The 7593-nt window shown below is 44.3% G+C and overlaps 1 non-coding gene across 1 annotated transcript; it reads right to left on the bottom strand.

Annotated features, from left to right (window-relative positions):
• Nucleotides 1-5436: 5436 nt before the first annotated feature.
• On the bottom strand, nucleotides 5437-5509 carry trnar-ccu (transfer RNA arginine (anticodon CCU)). Its single transcript has one exon. It is a non-coding gene; the product is annotated as a tRNA-Arg (tRNA).
• Nucleotides 5510-7593: the final 2084 nt, after the last annotated feature.

The following is a 7593-nucleotide window of genomic DNA, read 5'->3' as shown; positions in this document are numbered from 1 at the left end:
GTCTTCATCCTCCACTTCAACAGGCAGCTGTTCCTCATTGTTAAGGGTCAGTCCTTCCTGCAGGTCAAGGTTGTGCAAAGCACAACAGGCCAGCACAATCCTTGCCACTTTCTGGTGAGAGTACTGCAAGGTCCCCACTGACCTATCCAGGCACCGGAAGCGTGATTTCAGAACTCCTATTGTCCTCTCCACCACTTGACGTGTAGACACGTGTGCATGGTTGTATCTCTCCTGAGGCTCATTAATGGTATTGCGGTAGGGGGTCATCAGCCATGGTTTTAGCGGGTAGCCCTTGTCGCCCAATATCCATGCGGATCCTGTAGACAATTTGCTGAGAGAATCATACAATTTAGAGTTACGGAGGACGAAGGAGTCATGATTACTCCCCCGATGCCCTGAATTAACGTTTAGGATCCTCAGGTGCGCATCACATAATATCATTACATGCAATGAATGATACCCCTTCCTGTTAATGAATGTCACAGGTGCATCCTTGGGTGCCTTCAATGCAATATGTGTTCCATCGACAGCCCCAATCACTTTGGGGAATCCAGCAATGCGATGAAATGCTAAGGCCATCTCCTTCTGATGACGAGCGGACAAGTCATACATAATGAAATCAGAAATCCTACGGCAAATGGCTGCTGTGACCTGGTGAATGCAGACCCTCGCAGCATTCTTAGAGATGTTGATTATGTCACCGGTGCCTGCTTGAAATGATCCACTTGCAAAGAAGTTCAATGCTGTGGTTACCTTCATGTTCACTGACAAGGCAGTACGGGTCTTTGAGCGTGGTTCCAAGTCTGCCTTCAACATGTCACATAGTCGTCCAATTGCCTCTTTACTGAAGCGCAGCCGCCTGATACACAACTCCTCGGACAGCATTTCAAATGATCGCCTCTCCCTGTAAACTCTGTGGGGTGGGTAGTTGTTCCTTCTGATCAGGAGAGGTTCATGGTTCCTAAATCTTCTACGTTGCTCCCTGGCATTCCTATTTCTTTGAAGCAAATACACAAATAGCATCACGGCAAAATTTTTACACCAGGGCATGTTCCTCGCTGACAGGACTACTCCTCACACAGACGTACCTGTACGGAGTAAATGGAAATAGTTGTTACACTTATTTTAATAAACTGAGTGCCTATAACATCAACTCGGCCTATGACAGGAAGCATGCTTTAACGGCTTGCAAACACATCCTTCCCGCCTGATAAATATCACAGGCCTACATATTTTTCTAAATTGCATACATAAATACATTCATCCATGTACTGAAAGGAATACATACATAAATGCACATCCTAAATGGAAAATATAAATACATACATGCAATCATACATACATACTTACTAAATATTACTGATGAAAATAACATTTTGTAAGCATTTTATTATTATTAAAACATTAAATTTCACATTTTATAAAAATAAATTCAATGAGGCCTTGGCCACAGCCACAGTTGCTCCTTCTAACTACAGTTCTGAAAACCCGTTTTAAACAAAAATAAATTTTTAAACTTACCTCAGCCTTTCTTAAAATTACTTTCCTCCCTTTCCCAAACAGAAATTGAAGACTTTCAGAAGCTCCACGATGACAGACTTCTTCCTCCGCAGCTTCTCGATAGCTTTACTCCTGCTTTTTTCATGTGTAAGTTGTCAGGACTTACCCTCACTGAATCCATGAATGAAATCGACGAAGTTCACTGCGCACGCGCTGCCTGTGCAGTCGCACGCGCTGTGCCTCTGAACCCCTTCGTTCAGAGGACTGGAAATGCCGGTTTACCCCGCATGCGCTGTGCATGCTGAACACGAGCAGTTCCTCCGGCCAGACGCATGAGTACCCCGACCGTACTCACGCGTTCAGAGACGAATTACTGGGCCATTGACAAGGTGAGAAAGCGCTTTGCGATTAGAAAATTGCCTGAATCCCTGTGGTTAAGGAAAGGGCTTTTGATGCTTGATTTCCTTACACACCTTGGAATTCAGGTGAACCTGGTTCATGGTTTGCAGAATAATTTAAAACCCTGGGTTAAACCAGAGGGAAGGAAATTCGGCAGTTTAATGAGTTTGAAAGGAACATTTTTGACTTGTGCATTTCGGTCAGAGAAATGCCAGTGAAAGGAAATCATTGCAGAAAGAGCGATTCTGTAGTGTCCCTTCTGTCTGAACAGTGCTTTCTCGATGCTTAATTAAGCAGAGGTTTCCGTAGTGTAGCGGTTATCACATTCACCTCACACGCGAAATGTCCCCAATTCGAGCCCAGGCGGGAACGTTATTTTTCTGTGAAATAAATTTAACAGGTTTCTTGTGTCAGAAGCAACGAATAATTTAAAGCAGACTCCTAAAATACACAGTGCGTAAATTCTGATAGGGTATAAATCTTCGTCAATGAATAAACTTTCACACATTAATAAAGTTAAATAACTCATCTTTCGACTGTCCCTTACTGTGAGCATTTCTTTCATTCTGCAAAACAACGCTTTCGGTTAATGAATGTTGATTAAAACAATTAAACCACTAAACTACCAGAACACACATTAAAGAGTTGATCACAATTGCTGATATTTGTTATCTTTTTTCTGGTGTTTTTTTCAGCTCTTGGTCCTTTTCAGCTCCTGACTGCGGATATTCCTCTGATTAAACGTGAACAAACTGAAATATCTCGCAGCCCCGGCCTCGGTTAATACCAACAGATCTAAGCCGCATTTCAAGCCCGAAAACAAACTCATTAATTATTCGCTTTTCCCCAGCTCCAGAGCTCAGATTGTTACTGCCCATCCCTGGAGCTGCAAGATACCTGGGACTCGGGACAAACCTCCCCATACACCGAACACAAGCTCAGGAAAACCCCGGGGGAGATGATATCCCGGTCACTGAACCTTCAACAGCATTGAACAAGCACCCGGACGGAAACGTTCATCATCCGGAAGTGATGAGATGCAGAAATTAATGAAACAAGTTAGGATGGCCGAGCGGTCTAAGCTGCTGTGTTCATGTCGCAGTCTCCTCTGGAGGCGAGAGTTCGAATCCCTCTTATGACAGGCTTTACTTTAAATTACCAAGCGGAACTCATTTATTTTCACACCACTGTCAAGAATTTTTTGACATCCCGTAAAAGTGGGATTCAGCAGTTCACCTGCTCCATTCACATAGAAACATAGAAGATAGGAGCAGGAGTAGGCCATTCGGCCCCTCGAGCCTGCTCCGCCATTTAATGAGATCATGGCTGATCATCCACATTCAGTACCCTGTCCCTGCTTTCTCCCCATATCCCTTTATCTCTTTAGCCTTAAGAAATATATCTAACTCCTTCTTGAATATATTTAATGAATTGGCCTCAACTGCCTTCTGTGGTACAGAATTCAACAGGTTCACCACTCTCTGGGTGAAGAAATTCCTCCTCATCTTAGCCCTAAGTGGCTTACCCCTTATCCTTAGACTGTGACCGCTGGTTCTGGATTCCCGCACCATCGGGATCATTCTTCCTGCATCTAGTGTGTCTAGTCCTGTTAGAATTTTGTAAGTTTCAATGACATCCCCTCTCGTTCTTCTAAACTCTAGCGAATATTAGCCTAATCATCTCAATCTGTCTTCATACGTCATTCCTGCCATCCCATGTATCAGTCTGGTGAATCTTCGCTGCACTCCCTCCATGGCAAGAACATCCTTCCTCAGCTAAGGTGACCAAAGCTGCACACAATACTCAAGGTATGGTCTCACCAAGGCCTTGTACAACTGCAGCAAGTCATCCTTGCTCCTGTACTCGAAACCTCTCACTATAAAGGCCAACATTTGCCTTCTTACCCACCTGCTGCACCTGCATGCTTACCTTCAGCGATTGGTGCAAACGGACACCCAGGTGTCATTGCAGTTCCCCTTTTCCCAATCTATTGACATACTGATAATAAGCTGTCTTCCTGTTTTTGCTACCAAAGTTGATAACCTCACATTTATCCACATTATACTGCATCTGCCATGCTTCTGCTAAATCACCTAACCTGTCCATATCATACTGGAGTTACTCTGTATCCTCATCACAGCTCACATGCCCACCCAGCTTTGTGTCGTCTGCAAACTTGGAGTTATTACATCTAGTTCAACCTTCTAGATCATTAATATATATTGTGAGTAGCTGGAGTCCTAGGACTTATCCCTGCCCCACCCCACTAGTAACTGCCTGCCACTTGGAAAAAGACCCGTTTAGACATACTCTTTGCTTCCTGTCTGCCAACCAGTTCTCTATCCAAGTCAGTACCTTACCCCCGATCCCATGTGCTTTAACTTTGCACGCCAATTTCTTATGTGGGACTTTATCGAAAGCCTTCTGAAAGTCCAAATACACCACATCCACTGGTTCTCCCTTATCTATTCTACTAGTTACATCCTCAAAAAATTTTAACATTTCCATCTGACCTGGTACTGAAAGTGGAGACGGTTCCACAGTGTAGCAGTTATCACGTTTGCGGAATCATTTTGTTGGAACTTGCTCCTTCTGCTTGTCCAGGGGCGAGATTGCTCTCCTGTGTGTGGAAATAACAACTAAGAACAAAAGAATTAGGAGCTGGAGTAGCCCATATATTGTGTAAAATGAGATATGGGTAACAGTTAACAGTTAACATGCAAAGCACAAAACCTGCTGACAAGGGTGGCGCTGTTGCTGTTTGGCGAACCGACCTCTACCTAGCAGAAGCTGTACGCCAACTCTCCAACACATCCTCCTACCTCCGCCTGGACCATGACCCCACTACCGAATATCAAGTCACCATTTGCAAACTGTCACTGACCTCGTATGAGAAGTGATTGAGTCAACTAGGCCTCTAATCTCTTGAATTCGGAAGAATGAGAGGGGATCTCATTAAGCATGCAAGATTATTACAGGGTTTGATCGGTTGGATGCTGGGAGAATGTTTCCCTTGGCTGGGGAGTCAAGAACCAGGGGCCACATCCTCAGGATAAAGGTTAGGCCATTCAGGACTGAGAGGAGAAGAAATTTCTTCACACAGAGGGTGGTGAATCTTTGGAATTCTCTACCCCAGAGGGCTGTGGAGGCTCAGTCATTGGGTATGTTCATAACAGAAGTCGGTAGATTTCTGACTGGTAAGGGCATCAAGGGATATGGCGATAGGGCCGGTGAATGGAATTGAGGCTGGAGATCAGCCATGATCTCATAGAATCCCCTACACTTGCTTAAAAATCTGTTCCATTACCTCTTTTTTCCAGTTCTGACGAAAGGTTATCGACCTGAAACGTTAACTCTGTTTCTGTCTTCGCAGAAGCTGCCTGACCTGCTGAGTATCTCCAGCATTTTCTGTTTCAATTCAGATTTCCAGCATCTGCAGTATTTTCTCAGTTCGCATTTCTTTCATTGTGCAAAACATAGTTATCGCTCAATTAATGATGCTTTGAAAGCAACATAAATGTTTAACAGAATAACTACCGCCCAACGTGGGGCTCTAACCCAGGGCCCAGAGATTAGGAGTCTCATGCTCTACCGACTGAGCTAGTCGGTCCGGTTGGAAATGCATCTCGTTGTCGCTGATTGCAGTCAGGTACCTGGTGGCTCCGGCCCGGTCACAACAGCATGTCTGAGCCGCGTTTCTGCAAACTACGAAACAGGTTCTCCAGAAGCCCAAGGCGTATAAGGAACTCAAGCAGCAAAATCCCTTTCATTAGCCACAGGGGTTCCGGCAATTTTGTGATCGCAAAGCGCTTTAGTCCTTGTCAATATCTCTTGTCTATTTCCAGGAGATTCCCGATTCTGTCTTCTTCTCTGGCTCTGTTTATTGTGTCTGTGGCCACCTGCGGGTTGATTTTGAAGGAATACCTGTGTTTGTGTCTGCTTGTTACGTTAAACAAATGAGGGCATCAGGCGCTTCTGTGCATGACACTGAGGAATCAGGAGAAGGCATGAGGAATGAAACAGTGTTTGTGAAACGTGTGTATATAAAAACAGCGCAGTTTACATTGTAGGACCTCATGGCGCAACGGTAGCATGTCTGACTCCAACTCAGAAGGCTGGGTGTTTAAATCACGCCGGGGTCACTGTTCTTCCGGGTAATTCCAGAACTATTGTTTTCTTTGCCGTTTCACAATAACCAGACACTTGCTCCAAAGACTGTGTCACTCTTTCCCCAGTGTCAGGGAAAGAAGGGCCACAATTCCTCATTTATTTAATGTGACAAGACACAAGCACAGGTATTCGCTCAAAATCAACCTGCAGGTGGTCACACAGAATAAACAGAGCCAGAGAGAAAGGCAGAATCGGGAAACACCGGAAAATAGACGAGAGATATTGACAAGGTGAGAAAGCGCTTTGCGATCAGAAATTTGCCTGAATCCCTGTGGTTAATGAAAGGGCTTTTGATGCTTGATTTCCTTACACACCTTTGAATTCAGGTGAACCTGGTTCATGGTTTGCAGAACAATTTAAACCCCTGGGTTAAACCAGAGGGAAGGAAATTCAGCAGTTTAATGAGTTTGAAAGGAACATTTTTGACTTGTGCAGTTCGGTCAGAGAAATGCCAGTGAAAGGAAATCATTGCAGACAGAGCAATTCTGTAGTGTCACTTCTGTCTGAACAGTCCTTTCTTGATGCTCAATTACGCGAAAGGTTCACGGTTCGAATCCGCGCGGAAACATTATTTTTCCGTGAAATAAATTTAACAGGTTTCTTGTGTCAGAAGCAGCAAACAATTTAAAGCAGACTCCTAAAATACACAGTACGTAAGTTCTGATAGGGTATAAATCTTCGTCAATGAATAAACTTTCACAAATTATTAAAGTTAAATTACTCAACTTTCGACTGTCCCTTACTGTGAGCATTTCTTTCAATCTGCAAAACAACGCTTTCGGTTAATGAATGTTGATTAAAACAATTAAACCACTAAACTACGAGAACACACATTAAAGAGTTGATCACAATTGCTGATATTTCTTACTTTTTTCTGGTGTTTTTTCAACTCTTGGTCCTTTTCAGCTTCTGACTGCGGATATTGCTCTGGTTAAACGTGAACAAACTGAAATATTTCGCAGCCCCGGCCTCAGTTAATACCAACAGATCTAAGCCGCATTTCAGGCCCGAAAACAAACCCATTAATTATTCGCTTTTCCCCAGCTCCAGAGCTCAGATTGTTACTGCCCATCCCTGGAGCTGCAAGATACCAGGGACTCGGGACAAACCTCCCCATACACCGAGCACATGCTCAGGAAATCCCCGGGGGAGATGATATCCCGGTCACTGAAACTTCAGCAGCATTGAACAAGCACCCGGACGGAAACGTTCATCATCCGGAAGTGATGAGATGCAGAAGTTAATGAAACAAGTTAGGATGGCCGAGCGGTCTAAGCTGCTGTGTTCATGTCGCAGTCTCCTCTGGAGGCGAGAGTTCGAATCCCTCTTCTGACAGGCTTTACTTTAAATTACCAAGCGGAACTCATATATTTTCACACCACTGTCAAGCACTTTGGGACATCCCTTAAAAGTGGGATTCAGCAGTTCACCTGCTCCATTCACATCGAAACACAGAAGATAGGAGCAGGAGCAGGCCATTCGGCCCCTCGAGCCTGCTCCGCCATTTAATGAGATCATGGCTGA

Source organism: Somniosus microcephalus, unplaced genomic scaffold (assembly GCF_052327205.1).
Source record: "Somniosus microcephalus isolate GS21.2 unplaced genomic scaffold, FLI_Smic_1.0 unresolved_chr4, whole genome shotgun sequence".
Taxonomy (NCBI): domain Eukaryota; kingdom Metazoa; phylum Chordata; class Chondrichthyes; order Squaliformes; family Somniosidae; genus Somniosus; species Somniosus microcephalus.
This window is presented reverse-complemented; position numbering and strand designations above follow the sequence as displayed.